Source organism: Vulpes vulpes, unplaced genomic scaffold (assembly GCF_048418805.1).
Source record: "Vulpes vulpes isolate BD-2025 unplaced genomic scaffold, VulVul3 Bu000000761, whole genome shotgun sequence".
NCBI classification, from domain to species: domain Eukaryota; kingdom Metazoa; phylum Chordata; class Mammalia; order Carnivora; family Canidae; genus Vulpes; species Vulpes vulpes.
In genome coordinates this window covers 39,497-63,652 of record NW_027325702.1, presented here as the reverse complement: position 1 = coordinate 63,652, position 24,156 = coordinate 39,497, and the positions used below count along the sequence as shown (strand labels likewise).

Below are 24,156 nucleotides of genomic sequence, written 5' to 3'. Positions count from 1 at the left end.
ATTCCGCCTTTGGAAACGAACACCTGTAAACCATCAAAGCAGTAAATTATAGGGAGGGGAGACAAAATCATTTTTGAGGGTGTTCTGAGGGATTATAATGAAAGGAGTCATTCTCACTTTCAACCATTGAGTTTCCAATCTGTTTTCTAAGACAGAAAAAAACATTTGTGGTCATAAATAAAAAAAAATTTAGAACATTTCTTCAATTCTACCAGGTATTTTCTATAAGCCATTCCACTATATAACTGGACCAACTGCTTCTGGGTAATGAGGCACCCAACAAGGTGAGTGATTCCCTTGGGTATGAGTCCTTTGCTTTACTCTTTTGTTGTAAAGTGAATGCCTTGGTCAGAAGCAACATTGTATGGGATGATAATTGTAGCAAATAATGTATTCTATAAATCAGTGGGTAAGACTGAGGGCAGGAAAATTAGAGACACAGAATGGAAATGCTTATCTATAGTAAGTGATAATATCAATGGGGGGAAGGATTACTACTCTTTGATTCAAAAGGGTAAACATTCATTAAACTGCCACCAGAGCTTACTTCCACCCTTCCCTCTGGGGCTAGTGTTTGAGGTTTTTCTGACTCCAAGATACTTGGCAATAAAATCAAAGTGTAAGCCAATCTTCAATATGAGATCAAATGATGCTAACTTACATACACACATTTATAGTTGTATTACCAAAAAGATCCCTGGAAAAATGATAGGAGCTGATAGATTTTTTTAAATATATATATATATATATATATATATATATATATATATATACACACACACATATATACATATACATATACATACACACACACAAGGGAAAATAGAGGTTCTATAATGCAATGTGAAAGATGTTAGTTTTTCTGATCCTGCTATGGTAATAGCTGAAATTAATCTCTCAACAGCTGAGAAATTTGGCAGAGGTATTTGGAGGCTGAGAATGTCCCTATGAGAAGAAGAAATTTTTAAAAATATAAGAGGAATAATCAAGAATAGAGAATTCCTGTTCACCTTTCCAGCTGTCACAAAGTGGTGGCTCATATTTTTAAAAATGATATAAAGAAAATTCCCCAGGGAAGGAATCAAGCCAACAGCTTTAAAGAGTAAAATAGCTGCAGAAATCTTTAAAGGAGTACATAGACTGAGAAAGTCAGGGTGAGGACATGGAAGCAGTAATCCAAATGGAAATAACAGGTCTGTAAAGATAGGATGGTGAGAGAAGAGAAAAACAGACAAGAACAAAGACACTTCCTACAGACATCTGAGGTTGTGCAGAGATAGAGTATGGAGAGTAAAAGGAAAAAAAAAGTTGCAGTTTAAGTTGGCACTAAAGAAAAACAATGGTGATACTTGTGCTCCCTAAATGATGGTAGCAATATTTATAAAGGAACTTCAGAAATAGGAAAGAAGGAGTCTGAGCTGATGCAAGGTGGCAACAAAATAATAAGCACTTGCTTATTTATTGGAAATGATCAGCTCAAGAACTAAGTTCAAGGAAGTAAGTACTCTAAAGAAATGTTTTACATATTTAAGCACATCTTACATATGATTTACTACACTATTTAAAAATAGTAATTGCAAACAGAATCTCGCCTTGGTAATTTTTGAAAATTGAAAGACTAAAAGTTGTAGACAATGAAACTGGACCTTGATTTCAAGAATTTTCTAAGCATAGCATAAAACATATGATAGGCACAACGGTAGCAAGGAGAAAAGCTATTGGGTTGAGGAATTTGAAGAGATACCATGCTTTAAGAGGAAAGTGGGAAGAATATTAATTTTATTTCTATGAAGCAAATGTTTGATTAGGAAAACAACAACACAAACAGTTTCTGTTTAAGACCATCTGTCTGAACACTGATGAAATATGTGAAGACATTTCCCAGCAACCCCATCAGCAGCCCATACGCAGTGGTGGGGGATTGTGTGTGAAGGGTGTATAGTGCAAGGTGCCAGAGAAATGAGACAAGCCTGCTTTTATAGCTTCTGTCTGTATATATGGCCTGGAGACTTTTTTACAAGGAGATTCTCAGGTACTTCCAGGAAAGTAAAATACACAAGTGAAACTGGGACTCTAATATACACTCAAAAATGAATTTTATTTAATGCAGCTGACATTGCTTTTTACAGGAGGAGCACAGGTTGTAGACAGATACGAAGAGAGTTCTCTAGAGAACAGTAGGAAGTACAATTAAACAGATCAAAGTAGCAAAACCATAAATGTGCTACCAGATGCAAAAGTGGCACTGTGGAATGTGACCATGCAGAGAGACTGACTCAAGGAGAACTACTGGCTTGCACTCTTTAGAGAGGACTGTGGTGCAAAACAAAACGTGGAGAAGAAAAGCAAATGAAATGAAGGCAAAATCCACTATTAGAAAGTAGAGCAAGGCTGAACAAAGAGCTTCCAGGGATCATTTTTGTGTGTGTGTCTTAGTTCTATGTGGTCTCCTCACAAGCAGGTTACTCACGCTTCTTCAAGTTCCATTGCACACACAGGAGCAGCTTAACGGAGGGTTACGTACCTGTTTACAGTAGAACAATTACAGTTTATTGTTGTATTTTCCTGTGTCAAAGTGAACTGGAACATTACTTTGGGGAACAAATTTCACATTTCACTAACTCATGTGAAAGCATGAGCAGATAGGAATGCTTTCCGGAAGATAAATTTTTGAAGGAAGAAAAAGGGAAATCTTGAAAAGGATATGGTGAAGTACAGTATATGACAGCATAGGAGTATAAAAAGCCACTTAAAAAAGCAAAACCAAGAAAGTATCCTACTTAGAAATAACAAAGGAAATCTCTCTGTATAAAACAGAAATTGATGAGCTTGAGGATGAAGATATTAAAAACAGTTTTCAAACATCTAAGGGAAGTAGTAGAACAGAGTCAAAATAAAGTGGTCTTTTTGGAAGGAAAAGAAACTTCTGGTTAAAATATATATAATGTTCTGCCTGAGGGAACCAGGAGTGGAGGAGACCAGGGAACACACACTATGAAGTGCTTGAGAATCAGACGGCTCAAGTAATGAAAATAAATAATCGTAATGATGTCACATACACAAACATGCATACATGATAACCTGCTTACATGATATTTTACGTGAGTTGTTTGATGTTTTTAATAATCCTTCAGTCTAGTTATCTTAATTCCCATGTTGCAGGTGAAAACACTGAGTTTCAAAGAGATCTATCAAGATTTCCATGAAAAAATAGTTATTAATCTCCCTTATCATCACTTTTGCCTATGGACTCCTTATTTATGGAAGTGGATTCCCATATTTAGAATGAAATATAAAAGCTTGGGTTTTTATTTGGCATGTCTTTTTTTAACATTTCTTTCTAAAAATTCTTATTGTATTTTATGTAATTATTGGTCTGCATTTGAAGATAAATCAGGAAATAAAACTTTCTTTACCACCACTAGGTAGAAAAATACTGTGCTAGAAGACAAAATCATTCACTAGAAGGGCTAACCAGAGAAATTATAACATAAAAATAAAAAATAATAATTAGAAGAGTATTAAGGGAAAAGTGGTAAAAACTGGAGTGAATTCAATTTATGATAATAGATGTTACTTTTTAACATGTTTGTTGGTGTAAAACACATAGGTATCATATACACAGAACTTCTTAACATAGAGGGAATCCCACCTTATAAATAGGCTTCGATTTTCCACCTTACACCATTCTGGCATTGTGTTAAACACTATGAGAGACATGGAGTGATAGAAGAATTTTGTATTCAGGAGTGAATAAAGGGGAGAGGGTGGTATGCACAGATCAGGCAATATAACTATAATTAACCCTGAACATTTACTTTTCATTAAATTATTCCATTAGTTTTGTATTCATTCATTCACTCAACAAAGAATTTATATATTTATCTATATAATTATCTATAGCCACTAAGGAAACCAGTATGGACTTTCCATAATAAGTTAAAAATAGAACTATCATATGATCCTGCAATCCTACTTTGGGGTACATATCCAAAGGAAATGAAAATAGCATTATTTACAACAGGCAAGATATGGAAATAATATGTGTCACTTAATGGACAAATGGATTAAAAAAAGATGTGATACATATATATAAACACATGATGAAATATTATTCTGCCATGGGAAAGAAGGAAATTCTGGCATTGAAGACAATATGGATCTTGAGGGCTTATGCTAACTGAAATAAGCCAGACAGAAAAAAACAAATACTGCATGATATTATGTATGTGTGAAATCTAAAAAGAAAAACAAACAAAAAATCCAAAACACAGAAACACAAAACTCATAGAAACAGATAGTAGAAAAGCAGTTGCCAGAGATGGATCCATCTCTGGTAAGAGGGAAAAGAGGGAGAACTTAGTTAAAGGGTACAAACTTTCAGCTACAAGATAAAAGAAGTCTGAGCATCTAATGTGAAACATGGTAACTATAGACAACAACACTGTTACATAATTGAAAATTGCTAAGACATTAGAATTTAAATATTCTCACCAAAAACAAAACTATCATACCTCAGGGATAAATTATTAACATTTTTGTGGGCTTCATTCCAGGTTTAATTTTGTATATATACATATATGCATATGCACACGTGTGTATATCTTGTTATATATATATATAATTTAAGGACCCTTTGTCATCTTATAGATCATGAACAGTTTCTTAATCATTTAGTAGTCTTCTATAATGCCATTTTAATAGCTATATATTTTTCCAGTACATGTGTGTATATGTGTACATGTGTACTATTAATTTAATAATTTCTCTGTGTTGGGTATTTACATCACTGTCAACATTTCACTACTATAAAAATGTTGTATTAAGCATACTTGAGGTGAACATGAACATATCTGTAAATTCTTCTTGTGAGGAGTGCCTAGAAGTCTAATTGTTACATATGATATTTTGCACAGTTTTCTGATTTATAATATACATTGGTATTTATATTCCTAAATCACACTACAGAAAAATTTGAACTTTTTTTCAAACCAGCTGTTAAACATGAGTGTCAATTTCTTCACGCTCTTGTGAACAATGGGCACAATTAAAACTGTTTTAAACAACAACAAAACAAAATTTAAAAACTAAGGGAGAGTTTGCCCATTTACACTTTTCTTTTTTTTTTTTTTTTCCATTTACACTTTTCAAACAAATTCCTACTGGCACATATATCTTTTTCTTTATATATAGTACATAAATCTCTATAGTATATCTCTATTCTCTCTCTCTCTCTTTTAAATATTTTATTTATGTATTTATGAGACACACACACAGAGAGAGAGAGGCAGAGACACAGGCAGAGGGAGAAGCAGGCTCCAGGCAGGGAGCCTGACATCGACTCCCTCCTGGGTCTCCAGGATCACACCCTGGGCTGAAGGAGGCACTAAACCGCTGAGCCACCCAGGCTGCCCTCTATTTTTATCTTTGTCTCTGTATATTTAATATGTATTCTTATATAACTATTCCTCATTGATGAACCACCTAAGCTCCTTACTCTGAAGTCCTAGGCATATATATAGGTTCCTGTGTTCCACATATTGGTTTCTGGGCTTTCAGTGACTCCGGGTCACCAAAATTTTCTACAATTGTCTGGTGAATTAAGTGGAAGGTATTTCATGAAAGAAAGGTGTGGGATGAAGATGAGAGTGGAAAGGAAGGCTGGTGGAAAAATCTTAGAAGGTGCAAAATTTGGAAGCCACAGGGTTTGTGGCTGCTAGGGAGACTTTAAGTGGAAAAAAAGGTTTATTTGGAGAATAAACCTCTGCAGAGAAGTGGTTCTGATGGAAGCAAAATTGCTAATTCACTCCTGAGCAGAACTCCCCAGACTCAGAGTTAACTAAAGAAAGAAAGAAAAAAAGTTCTACATCTGCTTGCATAAAATTATTTATAACTCAAAGTAGTGTTTGGAATTTCACCAAGAAAAAAATTATTATGGTTAGCGTATACGCAATTTTCCAATACAAATAAACAGAAAGGGTTTGAGGTTATTAATCAATCATGTGTTGATACAGGTAAGTTTATGCTTATTGTTTTTTTTCCCTCACAAACATAAACTAAGTTACTCTGCAAAAAGAAAAATTGTGATTTGCTCTGAGTTTGCTTCTTGGAATGTGGATTACAGAGATATGTATTCTAATTATTCCCAGTGTAGGGATCTGAGGAAATTTACTGGACACTGGGAAGGAAAGCACCAGCATTGTAAGAAAATTGGAGAGTGATATTGTCGTTTCCAGAATTAACATGTCTTATTTCAAAACTGCCCCTAAATTTGTTGGTATGGGGAAAAAAAAGAGAGAGAGAGAGAAAACAGCATCTTCTCTGAGGTTCTAGATACCTGGTCCTGTCACTCAAAATACAGGTAATTATAATTATAATTTGAGAAAGTTAAATGACCTGGACTTCCTGGTAAGGCCTGTTTCTCTATCATTTGTAATAAGCATTCTATGGAAAGACGTCGTCCAATATTATATCAATGGATTTTTTTGTCTATTCCTGCTATTTCAAACAGCAGTTCTAATTCTTAATGGTGTTACAGAGAAAACAAAAGTCCCTTCCCATAAACAAGAAATTTTCAACCTGATTTTTAAGCGGACTGCTAATTGGAACATAAAGCATATTAAAATATGATGGGGACTCCAAGTGCCAGGAAAGACCAAAAGGGGGGCAAACTATGGGTTTATACATCAAATCTCAGGACACATCTTCAGCAAAAATCAAGGTCTCTGTGTATTTATGTGTGGTTTGAACAAGAAGACATCATACTAATTCAGAGCATAACTTTTTACTGGACGAAGACAAGTAATTTCTTTTTCAGTTATTAACCAAATAATAAATTATTTAAATAGGAGGTATTTAGATCCTGTTCACAGGTATGTATGTAGAGACTACCTATTTGAAAACAAGCCCTTTTTTGTGGGTTGAAAATCCTTTCAACCCACAAAAATAAGCCAATCTCAATATTCTAACTACTCTTTTGTCTTTTATGCTAGCTGTTTTGAGATATATTTCATTAAGGGGAGGATTTTTCTCAAATGGATAAAATGAGTAAATAATGTTGGAAAGCAAGGGCAAAAGTAGCAATTATTTGAAAAAATGGCCTGTTGGGTGAATTAAATAGTTATATATATATATAATAAAATGATCAATGATTTTTTGGAAAGAAAATTTTTCATTTTCTGATGTATGATTCTCTGTAATCTCTATTCCTAAAAGACTACACCTATAAATGGGGCTACTGTGCCAGCAGCCAAACACTTTAGATTTCTTTTTTTTTTTTTTTTTTAAACTACAGGTCACAATCCAGAGTGTAAGTGTGAATGTGTGTGTGTGTGTGTGTGTGTGAGAGAGAGAGAGAGAGAGAGAGAGAGAGAGATGACAGAGACAGAAACAGAGATAGAGAAAGAGAGAGAGAGAGAGAGAGAGTGAGGTGAGAAGGGGTGGAAGGAGAAAGAGAAAATATTTTGTTGCATTCCCCTATACAATGCAGTGCATCTTTGTTCTTTATTTGATTGCTATTTTATTTTCCTCCTCTCCAGTACCACATCGCTTTTTGTTTCTTTTTTTCCTCTGGGTATCTATATGTCGGCATATCTAACAACACTTCTTCACATTTGAAAGATGAGAAAATTACTAAATCCGCAAGTCCTTATATCTCATATAGCATCTGGCTTATATGGTATCTAGCAAATGAACCTAAACACCTTTAAGAGCTTAATAGTCTCTTTTTCTCCTAAATTTTAAAATTATTTCACAGTAAAACATTTTGGTATTTGGGAATGCATTTTAAGCTTCCCGTTGAAAATCACTGAATGTATATCCATCACCTCTGTATAACAAACTAAGCCAGAATGTTTTATAATTACTATTAAAATGGAAATCCCTAAGAACTAAAAATTTGAGATTTCCTTCTGTAAAACTGATTAATTAAAATTTTGATCCTGAGTTTTCCTGATTTAATTTTTTCATAAATAGACAAATAGATATTTATATGGTCTGCCAACTTCAGCTTCAGTATCTAGGGGGAAAAAGTTGTCAGACAGGCATGTAATAATCATATTGGTCAATCTAGCTTGATTGCTTTCTTCCAGCAATGGGCAGTTGTAATTTCCTATCACATTTATAGTCAGTATATTTGAGAAAGGGCAAAATAGGTTAATGAAATCATTATAATTTCATTCAAATGATATATATTTTAAAAGCTCAATTAAAGAAACAGATACCAGGGCACCACATTTTATTTTGCCTTATGGAGACCACTTTGCTGTAGTACCTTTAAAAGATACTGAAAAAAAACACATTTACCAGTGCTGAAATGAATGTGAAGTCATTATCATTACTAAACATATCCATAAAGTAAATTTATTGTGAAAAGAGATGATGTGGTTTTTTTTTGAAATTCATTTGTTCTTTCATCTATCCAATGCATGTTTTATCAAATTCTTCTCCTTTTAAGATGGCATAACTGGTTTTAAAAGAGTACTCAGAAGTTAGACTAAGCCGGAATTTAACATCATTGCTTATTATTTGTTTGTTTTTAAGCAAGGTAATAAGTTTCTTTAATGATAAGTTTCTTTGTAAGATGGACATATTGATGTTACTATCCTCATTGTAATAAGGGAAAGAAATAAATATAAAATTACAGCGACTGATATACAAGATGTTAATAAATTTTATTATCATTTTTATTGTTATTATTATGTTGCAGCCTTTAGAGCTGTGGAACAGGTAGAGTTGAATAGTATATTCCCTTCCCCTCAGCTTACTGGTGTCCAGGTAAGAAAGCAGAGAGATAATATTAATATGGTAATATTGTGTCAAGATATGACCTAAACACACTTTATCTAAATTAACTCACTTATATTGTCAATGATTGTATGAGGTGAAATTTGTGGGTGTCCCCATTGTACAGACAAAGAAATAGTATCTCCAAGTTATACAGCTAGTTAAAGCTGAGTTGGGGGGCAACTGAGTGGCTAGGGGTGCCTGAGTGGCTCAGTTGGTTAAGCGTCTGCCTTCAGCCCAGGTCATGATCTCAGGGTTGGGATGGAACCCTGCATTAGTCTCCTTGTCCAGCAGGGAGTCTGCTTCTCCCTCTCTCTCTCCTTCTGCCTCTGCCTACCACTCCTCCTGCTTGTGCTCTCTCTCTCTCTCTCTCTCTCTGTCAAATAATTAAATAAATAAATAAATAAAGTCTTTAAAAAATGCTGAGTTGGTATATGAATCTAGGCAGTCTGGATTCAGAGTCATTGTCTTTGTGTTTGTTTAATCCTTAACATTATAACTGTATGCTTCCTAATTCATACTACCTATGAACCCTTGATTCTTTGGATTAGAACAATACCTAGAAAAATCTGAGATACTTCAGAATCTTTCTATCAGTACTCTATTCATGGCTATGAAATCTCAGGTAATAACCATAATTTCTTCCCATAAAAGAAAGAGAAATGGCTGTCCCCAACCACATTCAGTGTTTTTCTTCTAGTTATAACTCAGCCATCAGGATATCGGTCTCTGCACACAAAATAACCCAAATTTCCAGAGTGAAAAGGAATTTCTCCATATTTTACAATTATTCTAACATCCCTTGCCCAAGATAAGCAAAATCCATAAGGGCATTCGGCCATGACCTTTCCCCCAAACACTACTGCTCCTTCTGGCACAAATAATCCATGTTCTTCACCCAAGTCATTTATTGCACATTTGCTCTGGACCCAGCAGCAGGAAGATAATGAGAGAAATTCAACGCTACTATCCCCACCTTCTGGAAGCTTACAACCTTTTTAAACAAATATGCAACCATAATGTATGACCTCATTATGGCATCATGAAAAAAGAATAATATCTATGTCCAAAACAAACTTGCATATATGTAAAATGGCACTTGGTTATAAATACAGTGCGTTCTGCTTATTTTAGAATTATTTTCTGCCCTCACTCAATGATAAAGAATCCAGACATTTTTCATTTCCATAGTGTGGCAGGGGAGGCATAATTCCTATTTCATCCTTATGGAGACAATGTATTTTCTGGGGAATTCCAGGTTTATGGGAGTATATTTTGACTTTAAAAGAAAATTGTTTCTCTCTTGGCAACACTTTAGACACCAAATATGTAGATTTTCTACACCAAGAAATTCTCCAATTTTCTGCAGATACCAATTACATGTCCTACAATTTATTTTAATTCCGTTACTAACTACCCAGGATCAGTATGCAGACCCCAATGATTAAAGCTTCAGACTGTCCCACCTCAAACACCAATCACAAGTAGTGGGTCCCCAGGTTACCCACATTTTTGCTGGAATTGGCTACAAATCAGAGATTCTTTTTTAAAAATAATTTATTTATTTATTTGTTTGTTTGTTTGTTTTAGAGAGAGCACACATACGCACAGGTGCCAAGGAACACTGTATATACTTTTTTTTCTTCCAAAAATATGTAGCTAAGTGCAAGAATAACATACATTTTACAAGTTTTAACTAGTCAAGCTAACAGTTTTCACAACATATCTTCTTCTAATATAATTACAAGGAAACATTTCATGTAGTGTGATTGTCACTAGAAAGATTCCAATTTAACTATAATAGCATTAGTGAGTAACAGGGCATGGAAATGAGCTGTACAAACTAGCACCATAAGGAAAAGATTTTATATCCACACTATTTAGAATGGGATCACTACTATCTTTGTGTCTCTGTGATTCCTAAGTTTCTCAGGTAAAAATAAACTTAACATAGTTAAACAAATAACATTTAAAATGAAAAATTCAAGTTTCTATTGAGTCAGAATTTGAGGCAAAGATACAATTAATGTTTCCTTTACCTACACTCTCCCCCATACACACATAACTAAAATCAATTAAGACCTATCGTCTCAATTGATAGTAAATTTCATATAGACTAAAATATGCTCATCCATTTTAAGCTATTCTTTTGTCTCAGATTTCCAGCACACTTGGTTACATACAGGTATAGATATAGATTAAGGCTACATAAGGTATCTGCAATATAGGGACTTATGCAGATATGAACAAAGTGATGGAAGTAAATATTAATTGATTAATATTAATATTAATAATTAATTCTAATAACTTTTTGACGTATGACAAGGAGGTAATTCCCAAACTGGGAAACATTTTCATTATCTTTCCAACCCATGCATTCTGAGAGGTAGTTTTAATAACATATACCACTAATATAATACATTTGACTGTTTATTGATTGATTGATTTTTGTTTTATTTTATTTCTTTTTAAGTAGGCTCCACACCCAGCATGGAGCCCAACACAGGGCTGGAACTCACAACCCTGAGATCAAAACCTAAACTGAGATCAAAAGTAGGTCGCTTAACTGACTGAGCCACCCAGGTGCCCATAAGTTTGACTATAAAAAAATAAATGAAGTATTGTTTCTCTAAATCAAACCATAATAATTGAAGGGTACTAAATTTCAGTCTGTAGTGAGCTATTAATTAAAGATGAACATATCTGTGTATTTCAACAGAGCAGAAGGTGTTGAATTTCAGGAAATTTGCAGGCCTAGGAGATATTTGCATTTTTAAAAGGAATCACAAGAAACACTATTGTATGAATTTTACACCCACGGATCTCCTAAATTTTAAAATGAAACCAATAATGTGTCTTGTTCCAAAAGTATGATTGACTTAATGTGTTGAAGTTTTTTGTTTTTAATATATATAGTTTTTCCATGACCAATTAGTTGATATACAATGGCCTGTGTCTTCTCCTACAGTATGTGATACATTTTTGGTGAACATGCACTATATTTGCTGCTTCCATAATAAATCTTCAAGTTATCTAACAGAAAGATGTTTATACAATGGGTACAGATGGTATAGACTGACAAATTTTTAGACATTACTTCTTAACACAGTGTCTTTTAACACAGCTTCTCTGGAATGTTGCATATAGGAATTCTAGTTAGAGAAAACATATGTAAACTATGTCTTATAATAAAAGGTAATTTTTTAATCTTTATATTTGTTGTTTAAAATGGGATTGCTAATGTCTCTGTTTCAGCCTTTATGCTAGTTTTATTTTTTGAGATGTAATTAACTACAATAAAGTCTAATTTATAGTTAGAATTTGGTAAGTTGTGACAATATATAAACCTGTGAAACAATTAATACAATCAGGATATTGAACCCATCTCCATAACCTACAAAAATTTGTGTCTTCCCTTGGTAATCACAGTTCCCAACCAAGCTACCTCCAATCTTTCCTAGGCAATAACTGATTTTATTTCTGACATCTTTTATTGGTTTGAATTTTCTAAAATTTTCTTTAGTTAGATCCTATAGTATATGCTTTTTTGTGTGTGTCTTATTTTTTTTAAGATTTTATTTATTCATGAGAGACACACACAGAGAGAGAGAGGCAGAGACATGAGCAGAGGGAGAAGCAGATTCCCTGGGGGGACCCTGATGTGGGACTTGATCCCAAGAACCCAGGATCATGACCTCACCCAAAGACAGATGCTCAACCGCTGAGCTACCCAAGTGCCCCTCAGTTTTAAGATATTATGAATAATAATATTATGAATATTATGAATAAAACTACAAACAATTTGCATATAAATCTTTGTATAGGTATTGCTTTTTTTTTCCTCTCAGGTATATGTCTCAGATAACACAGTAGTGTTATGTTTAACCATTCAAGGTTTAAATCTTACTATTTTTGTTTCCATTTTTCCATGTGTTCTTTGTTGCCTTTTTCTTCTCTTTAATTTATACTAATTGGATATTTTTATGAATTCACATATCACTTTTGTTCACCAATTAACTATAAATACTTATTTTAGTGATTGCAGGTTGATGGTATATATGTTTAACGTTTCAACACTTCAAGTAATATTAAACCATTTCATGTAAAGTGTGAGAACCTTATAATAGTATACTTCCATTTCTATCCTCATGGCCATTTGTTATTGTTGTCACACATTTATTTCCCCATATGTTATAAACTCCACACCACATTGTTATTATTTTTGCTTTAACGGTAAATAATCATTTTTTCCAGTTTAAAATTGTGGTAAAATATACATGATATATTAAAATTGACCATCTTGAGGGGATCCCTGGGTGTCTCAGTGGTTTAGTACCTGCCTTCGGTCCAGGGCAAGATCTCGGAGTCCTGGGATCAAGTCCTGCATCGGGCTCCCTGCAAGGAGCCTGCGTCTCCCTCTGCCTGTGTCTCTGCCTCTCTCTCTCTCACTCTCTCTCTCTGTGTGTCTGTCATGAATAAATAAATAAAATCTTAAAACACACACACATACACACCTCCCTGTTTATCTACAATGGCTGTGCAAATTTGCATTCTGATCAACAGTGCACAAGGGTTCCAATTTCCTGGAAAATATCCCATGTACAGTTGAAAAGAATGATTGTTGTTGGGTAGAGAACTCTATATATATGTTTGTTAGATGTAACTGGTTTAGTTGTGTGGTTCAAGTCCTCTATTTCCTTCTTCCCTCTCCAGAGAAATCTCTTCTGATTTTTCTAATCATTATTGAGAGTGAAGTATTAAAGCATCAAACTATTATTGCAAAACTATTTCTTTAAGGCTTCTTCCAAGAAGAAAGATTAGATTACCAAGGGAAGACAACCTTGCTTTATATATTTTGATTGTTATTAGGTATATAAATGTTTATAATTTTGTATCATGCCGTATGAACATTAATATATAATGTCCCTTAACTTTTATTACCTTTTTTTCATTTAAAGTTTATTTTTTCTAGTGTTACTATAGCCACCCTCTCCTCTTTTGGTTACTATTTGCAAGGGTTTTTTCCATCTTTTCACTTTCCACACGTTCGTGTCTTGGATCTAAAGTGAGTCTCTTATAGACAGCAGATAGTTTAACCATGTTTTAACCCATTCAGCCATTCTCTATGTTTGGATTGGAGAATTTAATCAATTTATATTTAATGTAATTACTGATAAAGACTTCTGTCATTTTGCTATTTGATTTACATCAAATATGTCTTATAGCTTTTTTGTCCCTAATTTCTTGCATTACCATATTCTTTCATGTTTAGTTGATTCTTTTAGTGAAACATTTAAAGTCCTGTCTAACCCCCTCTTGTGTGTATTCTAAAGCTATTTTCTTTGTGAATACTATGAGGATTATATTTAAAATTATACCTGAAACTATAATAATATGCTAATTTGAATTTGTCAATACTATATGAAAGCTCTGCTCCTTTATAGCTCTATCCCTATTCCTTTCAGGTGCTGATGTCACAAAATTACATCTTTATATGCTGTATATCCAAAACCGTAAGTTGATATTTTTTTAATTCACCAGTTTTTTTAAATTATGTAGAAAACAAAATGTGGAATTACAAACCAAACTTCCAATGATACTTTTAGACTAATAATAGTATTTTAAAAAGTTTTCATTTCTTATTCCTACAAAAAACAGAAAGTAAAGTTACCAACTATTGTTACAGTAATAATAGCTTTTGTAATTGCTTATATATTTATATTTCCTGAAATCCTTGTTTCTTCATACATCTTTCAGTTACCATCTATTATATTTTCCTTTTGACATTCAAGACTCTAGTATTTCTTGCAGAGCATGTGTAGTGGTAACAAATTCCCTCAGATTTTTATAAGACAAAAATCTTAATTTATGATATTTTTGAAGTACAATTTTGCTGGATATATTATTCTTGGTTTATACTTTTTCTTCTTTTAGAACTTGGAATATATCAGCTCACTTTCTTATGGCCTCCAAAATTTCTGGTGAGAAATCTGCTTATAATTTTAGTGAAGATCCCTTATATATGATAAGTCATTTTTCTTTTGTTACCTACAAGATTCTCTGGTTTTGGCTTTTGGCAGTTTGATTAAAATGGGTCTTGATGTGGGTCTTTGAGTTTATCCTGAATAGATTTGGTTGAGCCTCCTATACTGGCTTGAATAGTAATCTCCCAAAATATATATCCACTCAGAACCCATGCAGGTGACTTTATTTGAAAGTGGTGTCTTTGTAGATACAATCAAGTTAAGATGAAAACATAGTGGATTAAGGTGGAGCTTAAATCCAATATGACTGGTGTTCTCATAAGAAGAAAGAGATTCATAAACAAATCCAAAAGGAGAGCACCATGTAAAGACAAAGGCAGAGAGTGGAGTGATATATCTACAAGTCAAGTAATTTCAAGAATGGCCAGCAACCACCAGGAACAAGGAGAGAACCTCCGGTCACCACCAATCTTGTCAACACTTTAATTTGAACTTCCAATCTTCTGAATTAGGAGAAAATAAATTTTTGTTGTTTTAAGCTACCCAATTTTTAGTAGTTTGTTACAGTGGCCCTAAGAAACTAATAAAACTCCCCTTAGTCTTTAGATGCATAAGGTTGCAGCTGAATTTGGAACTTCAGTTGTAGACCTATTGGAATATGTTTCTTTCACAAATTAGAATAGCAAATTAATGGAATCCTTATTTCCTAGTGATGAAGTTTAGGTAATGTGAGATTATATAGTGTCATGGTGTTTGAAAAATGTATGAAGAGTTTTAGGTTTATGTGGATGTAAACTCGGGGTCCTTGCTTTCTGTTGTCCTTTTAAGATACGTCTAGGGTTACTGTACAAAAAGAAGGACTTTCGAGAGACTGGAGACAAGGATAAAGAAGAAAAGATCTGAGAGCTATTTCTAAGGAGGAAAAAATGGCCTACCCCAATATTGATTCCCTCCCTTATGTTTTCCAGAAATATTTCAGGATTTCTATGAGCCATTGTCTGCTATAAGCTTATCACTCTTACTCTTCCCTAAAATACTTACTTATTATGACTATCTGATATAAATTCACCATAATATTTTAGTTTAAGGAAATAAGTTCATTTTTTATTGTATTATTATTGTCACTGTTACTATTTTCAAGAACAAGCTGTCAATTTAATCGGGAGCAGATATGACTTAACACACTTGAGTAGAAAAGGTAACTCTAAGTTTCTACCAGCTATCTTGCTTTGTCTTTTTGCCAACAGAGATGTCCCAAGCAGAGATTGTTCCTTTAATCACAGTCCGTAATGGAAAGGCATATAAAGCATACAAACATATAGCTCCTGACTAAAAGTAAATGTGCTTAAAATTACTAAAAGTAATGTTTTATGCCACTGAAGTTTGGGAGCTATTTGTTACCAAAGCAAATCTATCTAAAAACAGTCTTTAAAAATAAAAATGTAACAACTTTTACAAGACTAAGTTTAATGGTTGGCAGATGATTAATGGGTAAAATGAAATTTTGTAAATTTCTTCATCTTTCACAGCTTAGATGGAATATATATTGTTGTAATTGAAATATCACAAAAAATAAAAACTAGAACTATTACCATTTAATATTTCTTTCTTAATTCTCTCTCCTATTAGTAGCCTTAAGTAACATTTATTAGATTTAGCAAATGTGTATGCATTGTAATAGGACTTTATGGAAACTCATATCATGGTTTGGAATCACTTTCCACATTTATGATTTGGAATCATTTTCCACATTCATGATTTTTCACATCCTTGTGATGCGCTCTGCGCAATAAAATATAAGGGAAATCACAGTGGATCAGTTATGCATTTAGGCCTCAAGTGTTATTGAATACTTCTGCCTATTTTCTGGAACTCCTTCTATGACTATGAGAGAAAGCCAAAGATAGCTTATTGGAAGATGAGAGACAGGGGGGATGCTAGAGCCAGCTCTTATTGACTTGGAGGAGCCAATCATGTGTATCTTTTACGAACTTCACATTCAGCTAAATCACATCGTCGTTGCTAGACCAAAATTACCAAGGCTGAACACTGATCTGCCTTTCTGAGTCAAAATGTTTTCTCAGTGTTATCTCTTTGTATTGGGGTCTTAATTCGGTAAATTTTTTCAACATTTGAAATCACTGAGTTTCTGAAATCTCTATTTTATTTTTTATTCCTACTTGCAAACTGGCCACTTTTTTTCAGTTTGCCTCTTTTTTTCAAAATACGTTTCTTAAAGAAATCACCCCAAACTGAAACATACTACCAATGCCAATCTTTAGATCTAAACATTTCTTAGTTATCCAGTCTTCCTTGTAAATTACTTCAAAAAACAATTTTATCAAATATTTCACCAATGCAGTCTTTAACTTCTGATTAACGTTGTCTTTTACAATCTGGAGAATTTATAAGCCAATGCCACATACTTTATTTTTTAAGGCACCACTTTACTTTTGATACTATCAACTGGGAGGTTTGTCTCAACATTATACTCCATCAAGAATATAATTTGGTGACGATTCTACTGTCTGCAGTGAGATGTAGATTGCTGTGGTAGTGAAAGGGGACATTGCAAATTATGTCCTACTTCTTAGAGGTTTCTACTCTAAGAAGCACATGACTTCATATAATGTGTGGAGTGGCAAAGAATAATACTATCATTTTCCCAAAAAGAGGGAAAGCAAAAATCTACAATAACATTAATGATTACTACGGTAGCTATTAAAAGAAGAAATAATAGAATATCACATATACCAGATCTAAAGAATGACATGATTTGAGGAAGAAAGACATGTGGCTATTTGTTTTGGTGTACAATGATATAATCACATGCAGAGTGCAGAGTGCAATATTGGATGTGAAAAGAGAGCCAGCATTTGCATGCTGCACAGAAACAGTATCAATGACCAGTTAGTCTTAACAAGAGCAGCAGGGTGAAGAAAAGAAAACTACAGCAATATTCATATGAGTAACTACATGTCCTATTCCATTTTGGCACGGAAGGCGGCTCAGAATATCAAGATAACAAAAAGTAAAAGATGTATGCCTCAGTTTCATTCTTGGGATAGCTATCTGGCTAGTTTTGTGGGAAAGAAGGAGGCAAGCATTAAAACGAATATGAAACTGAAGCTTTAAAGTTGGCCAAATTTTTGTTTATAATTGAAATGACCATAAAATTGGAAATGTGCACAAGACAGGCACTACTGTGGAATTAGAAGGGAGATTTTAAAATATTGCTGAAGGCAGTGTTTGTACACAAACAAAATAGGCACAGCCATTTCTTATTATTGGTGGGTAGTTATATTCTATAAAGTGACCACACATGCCAAAATAGCAAATACAGAACCACTTTTCCTAAGGATAATGCAGGGATATATTCCTGAGAACTGATCACAACATCTTTATCAACTGATCAATATATAACTTTGTTTTATGTTTCTCTTTAAAAATACTTTCTTTAATATATATTGTTGATTGATTAACTTTGAATTAATGGCAAATAGCACTATAACTCTTGTCTGAATGCAGCTTACCACATGTATTTTCTTTGTAAGACACATTGTACACTTTTGCACATAGGAACACTAGACAGCACTTCAGCATGATATTGGAGACCAAAAGAAGCTAAATCAACGATAAAAAGCTTAAATATGTAAAAACAAAACAAAGAATAAAAACCAAAGTATGACACCAAATAGACTAAGGGATATGGCAGGAGGAAGGATTATTAAGTTGAGACTATTTCACTTACAGGTGAGAAATGTCGACCGTACCTTGATTCTAAGTTTTCGTAAAAATGCAAAAGTCTAAGACTCTAAGAAGTGTTGTGAGAACAGAGCAAATAAGATATTTCTGTGGTTGGAGTAGTGAGTTCTAGTTTGGAGTTCGAGAAGAACTTTTCAAAGTTCTTTTCAAGAATAATTTTGAATAAATAATAAACGTATACATATATATTTGTATGCAAATGTATTTATAATTGTAAGAAATCATGAAACGTCAGGAATATAAAAAATGAGCTATCTCTCTTACTCAAGTCCTCCTACTATTCAGAACTCCTTATTGGATGACACATAGTGTTACAAAGAGGGAAGGAATCTAGAAGGACATGGCATTTGAACAGGGCTTTAATAGGTCTTCTGGATTTGGAGAAATGAAGATGCATTATCAGTGCATTTATAGAGACAGTATGAGAAAATCTCGATTGAGGGGATCCCTGGGTGGCTCATTGGTTTAGGACCTGCCTTTGGCCCAGGGCGTGATCCTGGAGTCCCGGGATCGAGTCCCACCTTGGGCTCCCTGCAGGGAGCCTGCTTCTCCCTCTGCCTGTGTCTCTGCCTCTCTCTCTCTCTCTCTGTGTCTCTCATGAATAAATAAATAAAATATTAAAAAAAAGAAAATTGCCAATTATAGATTTAGTGAGAAGTTCCAAGTTACATGATCATATTACAATTCTCTTTTGAATCATGAGTTAAATATGCCAAGGAGTAGAAGTTATATCAGTGGATCTCAGAAGTGTATTCTTAATTTCCCTTCACTGTTAAAATTGTTCCTTAATATCCCATGAAAATCTTTACCTATTAATTTCATCCTAGTGACTTATTTTAGTACAAAAAGGATTATATAAGACTACAAGAAAGCCAAATCAAACAGTAAAAAGAAATTAATGAAATACAACCTTGTTTGAATTTAACTGTTATTTCTGATAGTTTCAAAAACCTTTGGGGTTTTAAACAAACTCAACTGAAATAGTTCTACAGTCCCATGAAGTAGGTGCAGGCATTATAATCTCTATATTACAGCTGGGAACCTTGAGGCACAAAGCCATTTAAGCGATATGTCCGAGGTCACTGAGCAAGTAAGTCACTGGTGAGGCCAATAATAGAATCCCAATTGTTCAGCTAGTTCTTTGTTCAGAAGACCATATTGGTTTTTTTATTACGCCAAGGATAAAATTTAGCTTTATATCAGAGGATATTTCTTCTTACATGCCAACCAAAAAATCAACATTTAAAAAAGTCATTAAATGGGGATCCCTGCGTGGCGCAGTGGTTTGGTGCCTGCCTTTGGCCCAGGGCGCAATCCTGGAGACCCGGGATCGAATCCCACATCAGGCTCCCAGTGCATGGAGCCTGCTTCTCCCTCTGCCTGTGTCTCTGCCTCTCTCTCTCTCTCTCTCTCTCTGTGACTATCATAAATAAATAAAAATTAAAAAAATTAAAAATAAAATAAAATAAAATAAAAAAATAAAATATAAAAAAATCATTAAATGGATATTAAATCAAATCATATTTCATGCTTGAGATTTTCAAGTTACTCTCAGAAAAGTGTTTTCTTGTTGTTTAAGAGGAAAATACCCATACATAGTTTTTTGTTGTCATCATCTCAATTCATAAAACTTTTCTCCCTCCCCTAAATATTTAATGACTCTATTTAACTATGAGTATGTTCTGGTTTCTGCACAAGAAAATGCAAGCCATAGTAACTGGCTTTGCCTCCAGACAGCTGAGTCAGCAAGAAATCAGAGAGCCTATAGAAACCTTTTTATTTCCTATCAGTTTTTCAGAGTTTTAAGCCATTGAAATATATTGAAAAAATCTGGGAGGGAACTAAACCATGCAAATTAACCTTACATCTGCTTTATACAACTCTTGAACCTCCAGATTTGTAATTCCTTATCTGTGGCTGCTCAAACAATTTTCTGGTTCATAATGCTGTCTGTGCCATGGTAGGAAAGGAAAGTGGATTATAGTCTGAAGCACATGTTTGTCTCAAAGTGCTTCTATTTTTCCAGTCACGAAGAGAATCTTTTTCCCCTCTTGTGGGAATCCTCGAGAGCTAGAAATTCTATGTTTTAAGTTTCATCCCTACGCATATGGATTTTGTGGAAATGATTTTATAAAGTTCAAAGTTGTTAAATATATTAAAAGAAATATATGCTCCTACACTCTAAAAAAGGACTATAGATATATTTATCTCTCTTTATACACTATATGCCTATCACATATAAACTCATATAGACATACATTTACACAAATGTAACATAGGCCATTTTAGAATTACAAGCAATTATAATAATAGATAGCATTTACTAAGAAATCACCTTTTACCAGACACTCTGTGAAAGTTTTTGTATATAATATCTTATTTGTCCTCATTACATTACAGAGTGACTATTATTATTCCTTTGACTTACTTAACAAGGAAACTGAGACACTGAGAGCATATGTCAATTGTCCAAAGTTACACAGCTTTTACGTGGGACAAGAGTGTTGGAAACACAGGTGGTTTATTTTTCCTACACTGCGTGTGAATAGAAATTATTTGTGGACATGTGAGTAAAATAAAAATGTGTAAAGTCTAGAGCTTTAGTCAAAATTGACTAGATTCATAAACTAAGATCTAGAAAAGAGAAATGTCTTCCATAGGTTGTACAGTCAGTCACCCAGGTCCCAAATCTGGAAAATGGCTCCGATAGCATTGCATTATTGCTCTCACAGTTGTCATAATGAAATGATGTCATAAATTGCAAAACAGGTAGGAACTATCTTTTATATAGATAGCCATTTTTTTTTTACATTTTTTCGGCTGAGATAATTTTTAAAATTAGGTAGATGAAATATTTTCCACTTGTTTAGTTTTCTGTTAATGTTTATAAGACAATTGCAAAGGATATATATATATATATATATATATATATATATATATATATATATATATATATATAGGGATTTCCATTTTCCTATGGCTAGTGTTCAACAGCTTTTCTCCACAGCCATTTATTATTCAAACTCCTTCTCCATAAATGTCACAGAAATAGCTTAAGACACTCGGATATCTGAAATGCTACCATCAGTGCAACATCTTAGTATTTATCTTAGGGTAATCTTTTTTGGTAGGTTTTACACTCTTTACTCTTCCCTTTCTCCTCTGAGTTTGTCTCCATGTTATTCTGGTCACACCTGCGACTTTTAAATGTGCTTCCTCTCACTTCTGTGTGAACAGTTCTTTAACAAATATTGATGTTCTTAATTTTTATTCTATAGCCTACTATTCTTAGTATAAACCACCCCATGGTGGAGGGTGATCATATTTCCCATAATAAACATATTTGGATAATTCTGTATGTGAATGACATGCACACACATACACAACAGAGGACAGTGACCTTCAAATTCCACTTGTTTACTGTACTTTCTCAACCATCCACAGTGAAGGGTACAAAACACATACCAATGATGGTCAGAGGTAGCCCCACAGGGATAGAACACCTATACTGAGGTCGAAAGCTCCAGAATGATTCAGTTATGTGACTGTATCTGGAATAATTTCTTGAAGTTCTATTTTTTAGTAACTATCTTCATGTGGTACTATGTTGATAAAATTTCCTGCTAAAGGTTCATTAAAACAAAACAAAACAAAATGAGAAACCAGATTCAAAAGCTTCTCTGATCTCCCTTGGTTTCTGGAAGGACCTCACTTTCCCATTTAAGGCTGACTTGCTACAATTTAAAACTTTACTCTCAAACTCAACAGTAACATTTCCTCTCTCACCTTCCCAACTGTGTAGCACAGATTAGTCTTACCTTGAGCTAATGAAAGATGGAGTTAAGCAGAGAAAATTATGGTCTGTCTTTCCCAAACTTCCCTTCCCTCCTTTTGTGTACTGAGGCATGAGTTAAGAAAGGGAACTCCAATATTTTCTTACTCACTAGCGTGGGATTGTAGTCTTTTCTTTGCTTGATATAATTATTATATCCCTTGTCTATGAGCTCCAACAAACCATGACAAAGTATTTGTGTGTAGCTCCCCTAGGCATTTTTACATTTGTGGGTTTGGCCCCATCTCTCAGCTGACCCTTAGCTGATGAATTCCTTTAATGTTTAATGTCCCTTTTGCCCCTTCACTCCTCAAATCTGTAGGTGTCATGGCAAGGCTATATCCCCCAATTGTATTTGCCCTTCGAGGTCCCGTGGGACCCTGCAGAATGCTCCCCCTGTATCCTTGGAGAAGGTGTTTCTGCTCCTTCTCGTGTCTGCAGCTTACCCATACGCACAGATACACACATTCTCTCCCCCCTCTCTTCATTTCTCTTTCCAATTCTCCTTCCTTCTGTTCATTTAGCACAGGAGATTTTCAGGAATCCTTGTTCCAAGCACATGTATAAACAAAGAATGAAAACTGTTTCCTCTTCTTGAAGCCTTTACCAAACTTTCAAAATAAAATTCATAGAGCCCCCTTCCATGTCCCCAAAGTGGGGAGGCTTTCCATGAACAGCAATCTCTGCAACATGTCAACCATAGTATTATTTTCCAATGTTCATTCTATAGTAATTGGTAGGGATGAATGAGCAGGGTTAACGTGTGTCCTTTCTCTAACCGGCACCTCTCAACAATTCCAATTTCCGGTGGTTCTCTGAATTTAGAATGTTAAGTACTTAAAACAAGGTCCCGTCAGCTTACACCATAAGTCCAGAATACAAGAAACCACCCACATTTTGTTACACTGGATCAAAGATGATTCATCGGAGAGAAAGCAGTGGTTGCAAAGGCCCTTAAGGGCCATTCTCTTCTGGCATCTTAACAAACTCTGACTTCATCTTTGACATTTAACTGCTGAAAGTTTTCAAGCCCTGTGTCTTCTGCCCCACAACTGGCTAAGCTGATAAGAAAGGCTGGGTGCTCCCTCCTTTGGCAGGAGTAGGAAACTCCAACCATGCAAATCCCAGGAACATTCAAGGGAACATTCACTCAAGCAGATCCCCTAATTTCAAGAAAAGCCTAACTGGTCTCTTTTATCTGTTATCTCCAGGCTCTGCTTTTGGACCTGCTCGTGAGATAACCGTTTTTTTTTTTTTAAGAAGGCTTCATTATGTGAGTAATAAACCTTTCTGTATCCTCTCTGTTTTGTGGGGTTTTTTTTGTTTGTTTGTAAAAAATCACTTTTTGTTTAGGTATCCATGACATGTAACGTCATGTTGCTTTCAGGTGCACACATAATGATTCAATATTTGTATATATAATGAAATGATCATGATGCAGACTCCTGACCGCACTCCTGCCAAGGAAGAGAACCTGCCCCTGAAGCAAGCCCGGGAATCATCCTTATGATGATCCTTTGAGAACGTATCTTGCAGAAACGTAGTAGGCCTGGAGGGAGCTGACTAGTTCCCGATGAAGACGGCCGCCTTGGAGCACTCCCATCCCCAGCTGAGGAAGCTCGACGGGGCGTCAGTTGTCCAACGTGTCGTGGAGGCCAAGCATCTGGGCAGGCAGCCCCAACTGGTCGAGGGTCTGACTAGGGGCCCAGTCACCCCACAGTGCAGCGCATCCCTGGACAATGGAGGGAGCCGGTCCTGTCACGGCAGGGAGGTGCCCCTGGAGATCTGGCT

General features: G+C 34.6%; 1 long non-coding RNA gene across 3 annotated transcripts in view; it reads left to right on the top strand.

Annotated features, from left to right (window-relative positions):
• Positions 1 to 23,607, top strand: part of LOC140596682 (uncharacterized) — a 39,475-nt gene extending 15,868 nt beyond the window's left edge. The window contains exons 4-6 of one of the 3 annotated variants that reach the window (XR_011998584.1): positions 14,250 to 14,297; positions 14,719 to 14,765; positions 23,577 to 23,607. This is a non-coding gene — a long non-coding RNA (uncharacterized lncRNA). Of the gene's footprint in view, positions 1 to 14,249; positions 14,298 to 14,718; positions 16,368 to 23,576 lie in introns of those variants that run through there. The other 2 variants (XR_011998585.1, XR_011998583.1) reach the window with 2 other exon arrangements.
• Positions 23,608 to 24,156: the final 549 nt, after the last annotated feature.